Here is a 17,925-nt window from a genome sequence, read left to right on the forward strand (position 1 = left end):
CCTTCTAGCAGCTGTTAAAGTTTAAAGTATTTTTTGTTGTTTTTATATTTTTTTTATGAATGTGTATTTTAATACATGCTTCCATTTACCCAGCACTACACCTGCGTTTCTCCACTGTGGCACAGTAAATGATTTTTTATTCTGTAGTTGTACCTTATTATTTTACAATTAAGCTATAATATACGAGCTGCGCCTTTATAGCATCAGTGATTATTTGTTTATTTAGTCAAATATGCCCATGATGCAAAATCCATCTGATCCAGGAGCCAGGTGCGCGGCAGTCCGCTCCGCTCCGGGTTCCTCCCTTTCCCCCTGACGGGCATCCGCGGGTAAAATAAGAAATCCGCCACACGTTTTGTCAGCAGCCACCGAGCTCCGGGTCCCTTCGGTAATAGAATAGCCGATGTAATTTGACACTTCAACTTACTGCTCTCTCTCCGAGTCTATTCAGTTACTCAGTCCCGTTCTCAGCGGCTGTGTGTGTATGAGAGAGAGTGGGAGAGAGAGAGAGAGAGTGTGTGTGTGTGTGTGAGGAAGGGAAGATATCTGAAACAGATAATAAGAGACGAGAATTATTACCGAGGACTTTCTGCCCCAGATCGCACCCCGGTGAGTGGCTGCAAACTTAATGCTTTGCGGGTGGGAGGGTTATATTTTGGCTCTTAACGCGTTTGCGTGTGTTTCCACTTTGGCTCAGATTGTTTCTCCAACAATAGAGTGACCGCTCGAACTGGCTCCGAGGAGAGAGTCTGTTAGAATGAGCCGCTGCTTGCTTTCTTAAAAGCCGTGGTTACTGTTTACTACCACGGCCGCCTTCGGCTGAGAGGGCAGGCTGTGCGTTTCGGTGAAGGAGCAGATGCCCGCGTTGATCCCCGTAACCGCCGCTCCAGAGGTTACGTTGTTGCAGCGTGCAACGCTTTTTGCTCTCTCTCTATGCACGCCTGGGAGCCGGACTTTGTATGTTTCCGATTTGTATTTTCATTCATTTCTTCATTTATTGTTCCGTTTAAGCTCCAGGGGTGCACAAAGCACATGGCTGCGGGGATGTGAGCCGCAGAGTAACAGTGGGACACGGTCACTGCAGTGCAGGTCACTCAGTGGATGTCATGTTTTAAATGAGCGCCTCTGAACTTTGATAACAGAAACACGTGTGATCTGGTAAATACAAAGCGGATGCTGTTGTCTGTGCTGCTGGATCATAATAGGAATTTGGCTTTTTACGAGTTTAATAAATATATATATATATATATATATATATTTTTTTTTTTTTTGTTGTAAAAATTGTGAATTTGGAGCCAATTGGAATTGAGTGGGGGAGCCGTCTCTTGTACACTGAGGTAATAAACAGTCTACACATCTCTGTTCAAATGAATAACGCTAATAACGAGAGCAAGATAAGTCTTTGAAAAACTTTGAGTGTGAAATATGACTTTAATAGTCGACGGATGTAGCAAATAAACTAATACTTGATTTAATTCCACGATTCAGTCTTTATCAGTACCATTAAATCAACAACATGGTGCAATTAGCTTGAATAAAGTCCAGCTTTTCTACAAGGATTTTGTTGACATTTAGTCCAAGAATATATAAAAAATATATCAGTCAGGAGATGGGTTAAAAGATGAAAGTGTGAAACAACAGTGACATTAGTTAACTTGTTATGTTATTGACAAATGGACAAAATGAAAACTGGTCAAAGAGGCTGACAGAAGCCTGACAGAAACCCTGAAGGAGCAGCAGGAATTTCCAACAAGTTTTTGGTTGAGTTCTACAGGTGAGAATAATCTCATGAAGAATAAATGCTGAAATTTGAACAAAAGGTTGTTCAACAACATGTTGGTTTGCATCTGTGCAAACTTATGATACAAGGATGCTGCAACTTTTTCTTACATTCATATTTATTTTACCCAGAGGTGTGTAGACTTTTTTTTAATATCCATTGTACATCTATCCAGGAAGCCAAAAAATAGACATTTCTCCCTGTTCCACTTCCTAACTATTGTCAGTAGCAGAGTGGGAGGGGTTGTCTGTTTTTTTTTGTTCAGCCTACACTTTACTCCTGTTTCTAAAAAGTCCCACTTTTGGGAGCAGCTAGTTTGTTTTTTTTCTTCTTTTATTAAGATCTACTAAAGAGTTATTCTTGTTGTTTTCTATTATGTTTGATATGTAAATGCTGGTTAAAGATGGTTGAAAACCCCAAATTCATTTTCTCAGAAAGTGTAAATATTACATCAGACCAATAAAGACAAGAGCTTTTAATACACTAATGTTCTACTGTAGTCATGTTATGACCAAAACAATCATAAAGAAGATTGCTGATGGTTTTGCATTTATATTTAAGCAACAAAAAGTCATTGCTAAAGATATTGGTTGTTGATAAAGTTTTCTAAGCATATCGATAGAAAGTTAGGTGGAAGGAAAGCGTAATGGATAATAAGAACATTAAAATACACTATTAAAAAAACTGATTAATATGGAAATGCCAGTATATTGAAAAGCATGCATGTATTTTACAGTGTATGCTCTTAAAACTTTTCTTGGGGCTTTATGTTCTGTCTAGCACTCACTTTCAGCTTGAGAAGACACCAGTCATAGTGACAGCATTGGATTGAATGGCTCAACAAATCATTACTGATTGTGGAAACTTCACAACTTCATAACTTGAACTATGTGGGTAGCCAGCTGCTTTAGCATTGACCTTTTATGACTTTCCCTCCTTGTGGAGTCGATGCTTTTCTTTGATTCACGCGTCTGCGGTTATCCCTGTTGCTTGTGAGCCTTTTTCTCCAAATTTTTTCTTTCCACTCAATTTTCCATTTGCATGCTTGGATACAGCACTCTCTGAACAACTAGCCAAGTGTGCCGGTGGTGTTGTGCTTGACAGCTGTCAACCCCATGACATGTGTAGGCCATAATATAGCTTTTTTTTTTTTTTAACTAAAAATGTGGGGTTTTCATTGGCTAATATCTGTGTGGTGAATTGATTTGGGTTTTTTTTTGCATTGAATTAGTGAAACAGTTTATTTTTAAATGCAGCTTTTTGGGAATTACTGTATGCATGAGCAGTAAAGTTCATGAATTTACATATTTTAAAAATAATTAAGCCTTTACCAAGGCTATAAAACCAACAGTGGAAAAAAAGTGACTGTTTTTATTAACTGATAACTGGCATTAGCTTACTAGTAAAAAAACAGTTGAAATTGAAGCTTTTACTAAGCTTTTTAGTAAGTGTGAGATTTTTACACAAAACCTAAAAGGAGCAAAAAAGTTCCAATGTCAGCAGAATTTCCCCTTGACGTGTGTGGCAGTTAACAGCCAACGCCAGCCTCACGTACTTTCTGACCCTGCAGCGTTGCCAGTTTGTTCAGCACAGCTTTGAAAAAGTCACGTAAAACCTCTGCAGGAATACAAAATATGATAGTTATTTAGATTTCGGTCAGGCAATGATTGCCCTGTTTATTTGCGATGTGAAGTCCCTGGTTCACCTGGAGACACTTGATAGCAATGAAGAGATAAAACGCTGATTGAGGAAACTTAAAACTTCCAGCTGGTTTCATAAAACTTGACAGAGGGGAAGTTTTTATTTTTTTTCCTTCCCCTTTCCCAACGCCTCTTACCCAGTCACCCCCACCTCCATGGGGCCCCTAGGTTGTGCTCCTGAATAACCACAGGGCAGACCCCACCAGGCTGACCTTCTTCTATTCAAGTCGAGGATGTTGAAACACCAGCCGTCAAACAAAAGACACATTGAAACGGAGATCTGCAACCCAGCACGTGTGTCTGGGGCTGCTGAAGTAGACCATTTATTAACTCCCAGTTTCCCACTGACCAGTGAAAAGCATCAGCACATAAGCAGAGACGAACAAAACTGCGAAAAGAAACACACAATAGGTACAGATTAGTACAGATTAAATAAAAAAAATAAAAAAAAACTGATTAAAGTTTATTGTGAATTTGGGTTCGAATTTTACGTATTGTAGAAACCAAAAGGGAAAAAAAAAAAAAGTATTCTCCTTCCATCTGGATGGGATGGAGAATGTTGATTGACAATAGCAACACGTTGGCTGGGCAGGATGGAGGTTTCTCTGCTCTCCGCCCCACCTGCCGGGGTGAGAGTAAAGGCGGAAGCTGGAAATGGCTGCACCACATGGGAAATTATTCAGCTCTCAGATCAGAGAGGACACACAAGAGGCCTCATTACCTCCACAAGCACTGCTGGCCAGCCTGCAAGGAAACCCAGAGCTCTACTGTGTGCAAACCAGAAACTTGGTATATTATCTTTCTGATGCTCCTTTTGTGTGAAGATCTTCTAGAGACAGTGTATGGATCATTTTTGTCCGTTTCAGTCTGAAAACAGCCGTTAAATCTGCGATCTTAGAGCAAAAAAAATTAGAACCTGTCCACACGGTTTGCAGCATAGGCCTCCTTCTTGAAAACAGCGTTTGGATAAGTAGCCGGTAAACACAGGCGTGAGTTTGCGGCATGATATTATGATGTTATTGATCCGACTCGGGAATACCTGCTTTCTGTACGAGGAGAATTCTCCGAAGGCGCTCTGTAGCAGGAACAGAGGTGACCTGACTGCTCATCCTTGGCGGTCAGAGGCTGCGGGAGGTTTGTGTAGGTTTCGCTCAAGGTTCTGCTCTGTGTTGTCTTTACTTAGCCGAATAAATTCTTGGAATGAATCACCCTCTCAAAGAGCGAAGGGCAAGGGCACTGGAAAGTGTTTCACTGTGTCATCCTGACGCTTAAACTTTGAGGTTTTCTCTTGTGTCGGGCTGCATTTAGATGTTGCCGATCGTGAGTTTAATATCATTTTAGATCTTATGCTCTTTTGAAAACCGGAGATGCATTCAAAACAGTATTAAACCAGCTTTTAATTGTGTGAAAATCATTTTTGTTGCCGTAACTGGACCAAAGTGCCTACGATTGACGGTCTCTGCGACTGTTTTTGTCTGGTTTGCTCTTTCGCAGCAAGACTTGTGTGACTCTCCGTTGTGTAAGAGTCCTGCGGTGAGTTCCAGCTTGCGACCCCTTGTGAATGGGTAACACTTTGCCACAAGTTGAGCTTAACTTTCAGGTTTGACTGAGAAAGGTCGCCTGCATGACCACTGTTTTGCATGTAGATAAATGTGAGTTTATTAGAGCTGCAAACGAGCCACTTCTTTGTTTCGCATCATTTCATCTTTTAAAATGTTACCAGCTATAGTTTGAAATCAAGAGACGATTATCTTGGAATGTGGTATCATAGCACTATTTCAGTACTGAGTCTAAATTTTCCTTCCAGCTTTCAGAATTGGCTGTTCATCATTACACCCCGTATTCCTCCTCTACATGCCAACTCTGAATTCCTCATGTGTGTGCTAGTGATGATTTGCGACGCTCCACTTCCATGACACGCGGCTGCAGGAATGTAGGATGAGCAGATATCTGTTGTGAAGATTGGGGGGGTGTGGGGGGGTTGGTGGAAGAGAACGGTCAGACTGTACCTGTCAGCCTCGGTGTTGACTGGTAATACGAAGCGTCTATTTTCAAAACACGGCTCAAGGAAAAGGGAATCTGTATGTGGCTCCCTCGCTTGCGTGCGGGATGGAGATACAGAGCTGAGCGAAGGGGATGGGAGAGGTGCCGGGAGTGACGCCAGACCACACATCATTTAATCATGTTAGAGTGTGCAACCACTCGGTGCATATTTTGGGTCGCATTGGTGATCGGAGTTGTTGTTGCACAAACTGAACTCGCACAAAAACAGAGGAACGGAGGGGATTGACAGGGAAATCAGATTATTTTTCGTCGTCATTGCCAAAATCTGGCGGCGCATGTTCAGGTAGATACTTGTTGCTAAAAACTGCTTCTGCTAAATGTTTTTTGGACCTCTCGCATGCTTAGCCTGTGCTTAAATGAGCGTATGTCAGTGCCGGATTTCTGTTCGTACTTTTGGCCTAATCCCCCTGTTGACTTGCGTGCTAAGTACCAATGTGTTCTTTCTTTGCTCTTTTTAGGAAGCCCCTCTCAGCATAATCTCACTTAATCTAATCTGCCCCCTTTATAATAGACTGGGAATTTATAGAAAAAGCTTTAGCGTAGATCCATACCAAACAGAACGATGTTACCTCTCGCCTCCCCATCCCCTCTGGCAAAGCCCTTGTGAAAATGCAAGTGACCTCTGCGGCCCTTGTTAGTCCCAACAATGGACCTGCGTCCTCTTACAGCTGCAGCTGCGCTGGAGGGCAGGTTTTCTGTAACACACATCTGATTAATGGCTGTAAATAGACTGTTTCTGGTGTCATTTGTTTGTAAGTAACACAAATGTTATTTTGTTTAATATTCTTTGGACGGGACATTATTTGCGATGGATGTAGTGGAGATAAAAGTGAGTTTCAAAACAAAGATTAATCATATCTAGATCGTTAACTGAAGTATAACCTGTACAGCGTGAAACGCAAAACTGAAATCTTTTAGGGGCAAAGAATACACAAAACATAAAGTAATTTTGTTGTATGGATATGTACACCCTACATATTGTACACATAATCATGTTTGAGGCTGTTTTTATTGGAAGTGGGGCCTTAAAGGTGGAAGGAATTATCAATAATTCTTAACACTGATCAGTGCTGGTACAACAACTTCAGGCTTCTGCTAGAAAGATGAAGGTGAGGATGAATTTATGTTCGAATTTCACTGCAGTCTGATGCAGTTGGAGTGTTTTTAAGAAACAATTATCCCATTTGGCAGTGTGTCATTTTGAATTCTACCCAATTCCAATTATGTTAGTTTAAATATGCTCACACTTAAGCAAAGACAGTATTATTTTTTTAAATAATAAAACCTGAGATTTTTTTTTAGAACATTATCAGTATAGATAGATAAATTATAATTACGTTTGATATAAAGATAAAGCATAACCTTCTCCAGATCACTTCCATCTAGTTAGTACAATAACTGCAATATTACCAATTAATGACCAGAACTCATACGTTCAGTTTTGGTTTTAACCTGGCCGGAGAACTTTGATAAAGGTCAAATGTAGACTTTTGAGAGACTATTAGCTCTTCTCAATGTAGCGTCACTCAGAATAAATTTGTGTCATTTATATGACTGAAAAAAAAAAAAAAAAAGATTTGTTCCCAAGCGTGAACCTTAAAAAACACTTCTATTAGCCTCTAAAGAGGTTTTAATTATCTGTATACACACATTGGTCTCTTCCAGTTAGACAGTTTGAAAACAAATTCAATTCACAGTCTGTTAAGCCTATGTGTCGTCGACTAATGGGAGGCTGTTGCTTTTCATGGTTTTGTTTGTTAGTGGTTCGGCTTTTTCAGGACTTAGACACACGATTGCACAAAACAAGCTGAAGCTGTGATGCGGTGTTTTCTTTTTGAAAGCGGATGAGAGAAAGCTTTGTTTTATCAACTTCATATCTACGTTAAGATGCAGTTAAAAATGGCTTATGTTCTGTTTACATGTTTTTTTTTTCTTTTCTTGTTAGCAGCATTTTAGGGTTTAAATTGGCGTTAGATTTGGAGTGCAACATTGTGGGGGGAAAAATAAAGAAGTGGATCCAATCTTTGAGCCATAATCCACAGTGGATTTAATTGGAGCTTTCAAGGCCCCCCAGCAGTCGCGGGCTCATGCATGTTGAATGTGACATGCTGTGAAAAACATACACAGATGATGACACAAGAGCATCGCTGCACTGTTAAGTGCAAATGAAAGGCTCTGAATCATAAATAACATCCGGCATCTCCGCAGTCCCATCTTTTATAAATTAAACAAGGTCCAACCGTGAAGGGTTGTCAGATTTGGCAGCATGTGATAGTGTTGCATATTCATCCCTGAAATTGCAGCACAGACTGCGAAACCAGCTGCTAATCTCAGAATTTTAAATCTTGCAAGATTTAATCCTGCCATTGGAAAATGGCTCCAACAAAAAGGCTCCCGGAGGCTTCGGCCGATGATTCACGGCGTGTTGCGGGTCTTCTGGAGGTTTTCGTTAACTTTTTAGTGGAGAAGGATCCGCACCTCTGAGTAATGATGGTGATTCTGAATAAGTGTTAGAGTTACATTCAACAGAGCCTGCGGGAGTCCATATCTCATTGTTTTCTGACAGAGAAAATTAACTGGGATTTACTAACACACAGGGAGCCTCTTTCACCCATTCTGTGCTGCTCTCAAAGAAAAGGTCTGAGGGTAATCTTTTTCCCAAGGACCCTTCCCCCAACCATCCTCTGCTCCCCATTTCCAAATGTAAACTGTCAGATCCTTCAAAGTTTGCCGTCGAGATGTAACGCACAGATTGATAAAAATCCCAGTAGCTTGCTCTATTTGCCAAACATCTGCTGATGCATGAGAGATGATATTGTATCAAATTTCTAAGATTTAAACATCCAGTGCTGACTGCAGCCAATTCTGATTTCTCTGTCGCTGTGATTAACTTTGACAAATATTGTGTCAAGTCTCCCGTCGGTTTTGTCATCACATATTGTGTGCAAGGCAGGAGTTTTTGGAAAGTACTATTTTTTATTAAATCATACACAAAGTCTTTGTGGAGCTGGCGTTTTAAAGTTGTCTTTTGTGTGTCATATTAGTAATTGGCTCTACTTGCACAGGTAACATCAGTAGCAGAATTTTTGCTACCATGTTCATAATGTTGATATTTTAATTTGGTACTTTCGGTCGGAGGTTTCCAAAAGACAGCCAGCATTTCCACATATAACGTGTTTCATGACAAGTCAAAATGCAAGAAATGATTAAAAAAAACAACTGTAAATTGGTTGTAACGTGTTCAGCCTTCTTATTATCAACTTAAAGTCTGTCACTCTCTTTACGAAGCAGTCTATATTAATAGCAAATCATCCTCATAGTAAGTAGGGGTTCCCTTCTAAATCTTACCAACACTGAAAATAGCTGACATTCAGTGTTCCACTTGCTGTATTAACTTCCTCAGTGTGTCACTGTCTGCTCCACCTGCAAGTGCTTAGAAATACTCCAAGTTAGTGATAAAAAAAATTACAATTTTTGAATTTCCACCTTTCAGATATCTTGTTGCATCTCTTCTGTTACCTGAAGAACAGATCGGAGGTTTCCAAAAGGTCTTCTTGAAGTACGTTCCTCTCCAGAACTCAAAGATATGCTCAGGATGTAACTGAACCCATCAAATGAGCTGTGTTAGAGGAGACACTTCTAAATCATGGTTCGTCCAATAAGCAGCTATGGAATGATGAGCTAAAAAGCATAACAGGGTGCTTTGTTTAAAAAAGTCATAAAAGCAATAATAACAATTAATATGCTTCCTTTGCCTACTTATTGCAAAAGTCTTTGAAAATTTTACAATTTTTGAATCTGTGCTGTTTAAATTAAACTGGCTGCTTAAAAAAAGAAAAAAAGCAGCCAGAAATAGACTCAGACTGACCCTAACTAAGATACAAGCTGAAAGTTGAGAGCCTTGGAGTAATCATTGTGGTCATAATGTGTCAAGCGTCAAGCATGAATGGAAATCGAGCTCATTCTTCAACCAGACACCGGATATCTGTCAGATGTGCTACATTAATGCAAACACTCGTATTCTAGATGACTGGAGTGTAAACAGGCTGAGCCTTTATCCTGACAAGCATGTCTGAGTGAGATTGTATCAGTGTTATTGATCGGCCACACGGGATCAAGGGAGATTTTGAAGCATAACAAGTAGAACCGTTTTTCAGCTGCGGGCATCAGTCTTCTTCCTCTATCATTTATGATGGTTGTTTTTATTTTAAGCTACCATGAAATTACAGCTTCATAGATACACTCTGACATTACAGGCACATAACTGACAGTTTTTAGCATTTTCTGTTTTTTTATTTTTTGCAGGAGTTGCCTAGTTTTGATAAAAAGGTGTTAAAGGCCTTCAAATAAGTTACTATGGAGAGTTGGTGACCCCAAGATGCAACGTCTTGCTGCTGTTTGCTGACTTTTATGGAAGAGCAACAAGAAAAAAATTTGTTCTTGAGAAAAAGACATGAGTCCGTTTTAAAGTTTGCCTCATGTAGGAAGCAGCTGCTCTGGTCACATGATACCAAAATTTAACTTTATGTGAAATGTTACGTGTGGGAAAACCAACCCTGCACATCAGCCTGAACACATCATTACCAACAATGAAACATTGTGGTGGCAGCATCATGTTGTGAGGATGCATTTCTTGATTAGAGACAGGGAAGTAGGTCAGCATGTTGAACAGTTTAATTGTTGATTTGTAGATTTGGGTAAATTTGGGAAGTGGTTAGTTTTTAGTTAGTTTATCCTGACTTATCATATTTGTACCCTGGGGGAAACAGGAAGTCGTGGATTACCAATGAAGAGTTGCTTAGGACTGTGATCAGCTTCAGAGTATTTAAATTAAAAAAAAATGTTCTGAGGAGTGAGATAATAGTAAAATACTAAAGGTTACGTTTATATGCTTTTCTTCACAGTGCTGTTTAGTCTTAACCTACAACGTCAAAGCCAAATATTTAATGTTTTTTTTTTTTAAACGGAAAACCAGTGAAATTATCTCCTCTTAGGAGCATTGTAACTGCCGGTCAATTCTTGAATTGTTTAGTGGGATTAAGTGTTTGACCAGATTTACTCTCCTTCTTGACCATATTGTACTGCTTTCCCTGCCACATGAAGAAAAAGGGGTGGGGGGGAAAACCCCTTTTTACTGATGATAATGTGTAGACAGCAGTGACACTCCACCCACAATCTGCGTGTCAGCTTACACCGTACCCTCATGCTAACACAGTGTCTGTGTGCGGTTGGTTAGCCAGGTGCAGGGCGCGCACCGCGAGCCGAGGCCGGTGCATGAACATGACAGCTGTGGGCACTGAAAGAAAGACAATCTGTCAGCACTGAAATCACTGAATACATTACCCTTAAATATCTGTGCAATTATTCAACTTCTGTTTTGCTTCTTTTCTTTTTTTTTTCCCTCCTTGAAATATACAAATAAAGCTGATCTGGGACACTGATCTGACGTCACGTGTTCATGTTTCCTCTATTGAATTTTTGTAATTTTTTTTTTTAATCAGAACTGATTTACATGTCTATTTTTGCAATCTCAGATTTTCCTGGGTTCTAACCTAATGTAAAGGAGTGATGGGAAGTTGGGCCTTTTTCTATAGCTGGTGTGCAGTGAGATCTTTTGATACTAAAACTCCCTCACATGTGCTGTGAAAGCGGAGCCTGTCTTGTGAAGTGCTATCTCGTGCCTGCATCAGTTTAGGACGTGGAAAAATTAAGGTAACTCTTATCTTCAAGTACAAAAAAAACTGGCACTACTGCTTCAGCTACTCTGAGGATTTATTAAGGGTGCTTCACACCTGAAAGTCCGACAGATTCGGTTCAATTGGGGACCAAAATTGCAACATTTGTTACATTTTCAGCTGATGCGGTTTGCGTTCACGTCAAATCCTTTGAAAACCTGTTCATCCCGTCGCTATCAGTTCTAACACATGGAATTAATTCATTTTGTGAGGCGTCACTCTGTGCACCTTATACAACTTATAATGTTGCTTCCAAAAAATGTGACCTATAGCCATGCATGCCATTGTCACAAGGTTGACTTTAAATAACTCTTCTATAAACATGTTGTGTGTTTCCATGTGTCCCTATTTTTATTTTTAAATTTTTGTGTGTGTCCTCTTCAGCGGCTTCAGAAAGTAAACAGAATCCCTGCTGAGGAGATAAAAGACTCTATTTTCCACAATCATGGTAATCACAGATATAATAACTGCAACTTCTTCTGATGATGAATGCTAATTAATTGGCCGGCGCAGCCTGGTGTAAACAGACAGTGAGGCGCATATGCAGACAGGCTTCACACAACTATTTATAGTTGCAGATTGCATAAGCTTGTTTCGAACAACAGGGTGTTCTCGCTTTGTCGGCATCAAACAGAGAAATGCTGCGACTGACCAGATTAGCGTTGCTTGACACACATATATCTCGCAGGCGAACGGTGTGTGTGTGTGTGTGTGTGTGTGTGCGCGGCCCGACGGGTCCCACGGCTTAGAAATTGTTGACGGTAGACGCTATTTTTGACCATCTGCTCTAAAAGGAGGGCATGTTTGAGTCACAGACGCTGTGGTGTTGGCATGGGCAGGGAGGGAAGGAGGGAGAGAGATGGCTCACCCGAGGGCACAGCATCCTTCGTGTCACCATGCATGTGCGCAGTGTGTTGATGGTTTAATATGTGTTTTACGTTACCATGAATGATGGCGGAATGATGGCTGTAACTCCCTCTTCACACCTTGCTATTGATAACGTATGGGGCAAACAGAGGTAAAGACAAATTTCGATATGCTACATCGCCATCACATTATTAAATACTCATCTTATCTGGTTCAGTTTTGTTTTTTTTCTTGGGTGTTCTACGACTTTGGTGCTCATAAGAAGCCTTTTCAAAATTGTTCTCTGTACTATGTATGTGAAGAAGGTGTTTTGTGTTCAGTAGTGGTGGTTTTTGATATGTACGATGTGGCTCACCTCCCAGGGTAGCATATGGAGTGTCTTAGCTCTTTCTTCTGTTTCATTGGTTTGTATATCATATTTTGCTATGGCTCATCTCCAACTGTGTTCATTATGTTTTATTAGTTTATCGCCTTCCTTCAGTTTCCACCCGATACTCCCCTAATTAGCCACACCTGATTCTCATGCCACTCATCAACTCTCAAAACAGCTGAAATGTTTCTGTTTCCTCGCCTCACTGCCAGATTATCTCTCTGTTCATCAATGTCCATTTTACCCAGAAGAAAAGTGCATCTCAAATTCCATCCACTGCATGGTTTTCTTTTATTTGAGTCATTAACTACTGCTTTTTTGTTTTTTGTTCCCCTCTCCCCCACAAACCAGTAATCTCTTTTTGTTTACTTTTATTTCGTTCTCAGCTCAAAGTAAGAATGAGTGATAACAAGAAAACCAGGACTCAAAACATCCGCATACCAGAGATTAATCAGAGAATCATCTTCAAACACTGTTAGGTGTTTAACTATTTTCAAAAATGCATTTCAAAGCTTGAAGTACGCCTGTGATTCAGTTGGTTCCTTGTAATGTTGACCTGAAGCTTTGAATTGTTTCTAATCTTAACCCCCCTAAAAAAGTATCGGTGACTTCCTAAAACATTCGCAATCTAGTCCTTTCGTAATGGTTAGAAGGCCGGGCACACAGTCTGTGTGCTTAAACAGACTTTAGCTGCAATATTTAAAACGCTGGTTAACAAAAAACTTTCAACACTTTTGACGGATGTTTTCCTTTAGACATCTACATCAAAAACAAAAGTAACAGATGAGCATCTCCTTCTCTTTTAGGAGGATTTGGGAACAAAATTGTCAGGTTTATACGGTCAGAACATTTGAACACACAGTATGAAGAAGTTGGCTATACTGGTTTTTGCCCTCAAAAGTTGCCCATCCACTTAAAAGAGGCAATTAACTCATTTCCCTTTGCGGTAATGTGTTTACTTTGTTTTCTCTGAGGGCTACTTTCTGCTGACAGAGCTAGAAAAACATCAAGTAACTACTACAATCTGGCTGATGACTGGCCTTAAAGCTATGAAGGGGATAACTTTACACCCTGCATGTGGAGTCGGATCTGCAGCTTTTCTCAAGGACGACTTTCTGAAATCTGGAGGATAATTTTGTTATTTTTGGCTGCACTGCAGAAAACTTTACAGAACACAAGAGAGGCCATACTGTTTAAGATAATCTGTTGTTTTTCTTATTATTGCATGACTAGTAAATATACTGTAGAAGTAACAGGTTAACTCTGACATTATCTTGATAACATTGTGTTTTCTCTAGCTAAGAATTCCTTATATTCAGGTATTTTACCATGAATGTATGAATTATGTTTCCTGTGATTGTTGAACTTTTCTTCCTTACGTACGGTTACTGCAACAACACTCTGTGTTTCCACTTTTTCTTTTAGTTTTTAAAACTTAAAAGAATTTGGAGAACAGAATAATTAAAACGAAAATAGAGACCATCCTGTTTGTGACTGACTCGAGCTTAGAACGTCTCAACAGAGACAATCCGGCCAATAGTCTTTCACGAGTAAATTGTCTTCTCTGTGTGTCTTTATGGTGATATAAAAGATGAAATTAGACTTCAGGCTAATTGATGCTACAAGTATTTTACGAGGCGTTTACATTATGTTTTGTTTCATTCAGATGGGATGAAAAACGGCAAGTTGGGCAGCTTGGGGGGACTTTACGTCTGTGAAATAATACACAAAAACCCATTTTTAGACAAATGTGAGACATGTTATGTTTCCTGTGATTGTTGAACTTTTCTTCCTTACGCACGGTTACTGCAACAACACTCCGCGGTTGTTCACGACTACTTTTTTTGTCATTTTTTTTGGCACCAGTTTAATGTCAAGGAGCAAAATTGAAAAAAGCAAATTACTGCGGGCTGCATATCCTGCTTCATCTTTGTGTGCCCTTCCTCGAGGAAGAGGGAGGTGGAGAGGATCATGTGAGCTGTAATTATATTTATGTTGGGACCCATTCAATCTGTCACAGTAAATTTTGCCTGACTTGTCATATTGTAAATCATTACATTGGATTAAATGCTGTTTAAAAGGGCTGGGGAGGTGGTTTCTTTTTTTTTAAAACCCTCTCTGATGTACGTTTGATAAGCCGGTTGTACATGATCTCTATAGGGGTTTTTTTTGTTTGTTTTTTGGGAGGGGGTGTGGGGGGGTGTTTTCTATAAATTCTAAATGGGAGGAGAATGGACAGTGCCGGCAGTGTTTTCTTTGATGAAATGAAAGTTTCCTGAAGTGGAAAGAAAGCCTTTGTGTATTACAAGCTGTCCTCCGCTTCTTGTTTTCTTATTTTTTTTAGAGGGGAATCAATGACTGGGATGAGCAGTGCTGCAAAGTTTGACTCTTCTTTTCTTTCTTTTTTTTTTGTCAAGTGGCTTCGTTCAAAGTGAGAAAAGGGGGGAAAAAGCAGCTCGATTCAACTCAATCATCTTGTCAGTGCAGAAGCAGAAGACTGATGAAAGACTAATCGCTCCTGTCTGCTTGTCGTGCCGCGGACATCCGAACTCGGATGGTGATGGCTTGCAGACTTGCTGGTGGCAGCATTTCGCTGACACAATATTATTCATAAATATCCTTAATGATTAGTTCGGTCCTGCGTTCATTTGTGAGTGGCATGAATCGTTACTCTCAAATCACCAAAATGATTATTTCAGAATAAATGGGCTTTGCCGCCGCTCAGCAACTCGACAACAGGAACGTTATCAAGGTTTCATTTTACTCTTCCCTCACGATGTTCAGCAGTTAAATGAACTCATGGCAACTTGTTGTCATAAGTGCCTCCCTGAGTGCAGGGACTGGGCTTTATTTGTCTTGGAAATCGACTGTTTGGAGAAGCCCTGAATGTTGCATCCCTTGATTTGTTTGTGAATTACATCTACCCAAACACAGCCGGAGAGATTTGCCTAATGTTCTCTGCAGCAAAATCTTTGCCACGGATGATGCAGTCTGTACCTGCAGGTACCTCTCAGTAAGTCAGGATATCATTGAATATTGAAAAAGTAATTTATTGTCAGCAACTCAATTGGAATAGTGAAACATTACAAATATAGATTCATTACACGAAAAATGGAATATTTCCATGATTGCTTTTTTTACATTTTTTATAGAAGATTATATTATAGTACTTTTTTTTTAAACAGAGAATTTTTATCTACAAAAAAAGTAGAAGTGGCTTCCCTTTTCCTGTCTCAAAACTATTGGATAATCAACAGATCCAAATAAGAGCTGATCATAGTTTAAAAGTTTAAACCTACTTTGGAATTAAATGGAGCTTGACATTTCAACTTTTCACTATCTTCATTGTTACAGATGTTGTTACTTTTATAGTGTTTGCTTTGTAGTACATTTGTGCAAAATGTTTTATAAATTGCTTTATAGATATAGTGAACGTTGACATGTCTGACCTACACAAGACTTCTAAACAAAAACTCTTTGCTACAGAAGCTTTTTGTTTGGAGAGTTCCTTATGTCAGCATGTAGATGGAAAGTTTAGTGGAAGGAAAATTATTATTATTATTATTTTTTTAAAAGCTAATACCTTAAATATCAACACTTGGAAAATATCACTGTTTTTGTTGATCAATATTATACACAAACCTAAAGGACTTTTTAATAAAATTGCGATTTATTGAAATGTGCCTGTAATATTCTGTACCTGTAATAATATTTTTTATATTAATACTCCACTTTCCTATATGGTACGTAAAAAGAGACAGAAAGCACGGATTATTTGCATCACCGCTTTTGTTTTTAATGGAAAGTGTTTTGTGCAGTAAACACCAAAGACAACAAATGGATGGAAAAAATTAATGAGCAGCGTATTTCAGAGATACAGCTCACAGTGAATGCAGCACGATGCTCACTTCGGAGCGATCGCCAACTTTCTATTCTTATGGCGTCGCCGTTCAGCCCCTCCGAGTGGATTTTTATTCATCTCCTCTGTTTGAATTGTCATGTTAATGTATCCTATGAGTCTCGCCACATTGTGAAATTATAAGGACAATGAGCCCTGAAAAGCCAAGGAGGAGGATATTGAAGGGGAGAAGCGAACACTTTGCTGAACTCCCAAAGCTTCTGTTTTAATATTTAGCTCCTGTCAGTTAAAATCAAAAAAAGTTCCTCACTTTCCCCTGAAGCTCGCAGAAAAAGAGCGGGGAAGCTGCTTCACGGGTGAAAGCCCTCGCGCATGAATATTTAATGGTTTCTTTTTAACCAGAGTCATAAAATCCGAATGGATGTGGGTGAACAGAGGGAGAGAGCGTGCAAAGGAGGCTGCGTACGTTTCTTCACGGCCTGAACCGGGTGCCTGAAAAGTCATGTAACTCTTTTTTTCTGGCAACACGGCGAATCAAATATGCGGATGATGTCGGGCTAATTTAAAGCCCCGGCCACGCTTAACAATGTGATTCAGCCTGTTTTTTTACTTTTTGCAAGGGAAGCAGCTTGTTCTTACAGCGAGATGAAGAAATCTGGGAACTAAATTGAAAGTGGTCCATTTTGACACTTCCTCAATGCACTCATGAAAGTGGATTTGATATACTTAATCCATTTGGTCGAGTTGACCAGATTCAGGGGTAACATTTATTCAATACTCATCTCTTTTAGGCTAATAGGCTTTGAGTCTCACAAAAGAGAGAGGAGAAAAAAAACGCAGATATCCGTGTGTATTAAAATTGCAGCTTCTTCTTCTTCTCCCATTCTTGTCATGCATTTTTAAAATTCTGTTTAGCCCTCCACTGAGCCAGACCCGCAGCAAACAGACACCGAGCTGATTGTTAACTTTGATAAAGCTCTGAGTTTGTGTGCAGCAGCAGCAGCAGCAGCAGCAGGGCTGTTTTGTATGTAAGCTTTACTTTCACAGAGGTAATCGTTTGTCATCCTATATTGAATCAACTTAAATGGACTCATAAATCGCAATCACTTAACTCAGCTCCACTATTATGTTTAATCTTGCTTTGTGCAAAAAAAAAAAAAAGGTCAGCCGGCGTGTGGGTCGGGTTCCGGCTGCACAGATAATTCAGCCGCCCTTTTTTTATGGCTCTCTCTCTCTTGTAAAGCACAGGAAAAATCAGCAGCAAGGCAAACTAGTCGTATGGGGCTTAATGGCAGCAGCACAGGATACACAGCAGCTACTGTTTATGTTTTCTCTCCTTGGATATCCTTAATGCAGTGTTTTGAGGTGTGTGTTTGTGTGTGTATGGTTGGCAGCCCGTAGATAAGCTACAGTGGATGCCCTTATGGGAAACACAATAAAAGGCTTTCCCCCTCCTGAAAGGTCCAAAGTGCAGTCGTCCACTCTGTGCAGCAACAGTGGAGCGATTGTGCAAATGGAGCCGTGAGTGGCGCTGGCAATACTGGCAAACC

At 39.9% G+C, this 17,925-nt stretch overlaps 1 protein-coding gene across 2 annotated transcripts in view; it reads left to right on the plus strand.

Annotated features, from left to right (window-relative positions):
• The first annotated feature begins 241 nt into the window (after positions 1 to 241).
• The window catches only part of LOC103481466 (zinc finger MIZ domain-containing protein 1), a 122,602-nt gene continuing 104,918 nt past the window's right edge, over positions 242 to 17,925 (plus strand). Inside the window, exon 1 of one of the 2 annotated variants that reach the window (XM_081600655.1) lies at positions 242 to 609. The gene's annotated coding sequence lies outside the window, so the exon portion shown is untranslated. The remainder of the gene's footprint in view (positions 610 to 17,925) is intronic. The other variant, XM_008436925.3, reaches the window with a different exon arrangement.

Source organism: Poecilia reticulata, chromosome 19 (assembly GCF_904066995.2).
Source record: "Poecilia reticulata chromosome 19, P_reticulata-male-v2, whole genome shotgun sequence".
NCBI lineage: Eukaryota > Metazoa > Chordata > Actinopteri > Cyprinodontiformes > Poeciliidae > Poecilia > Poecilia reticulata.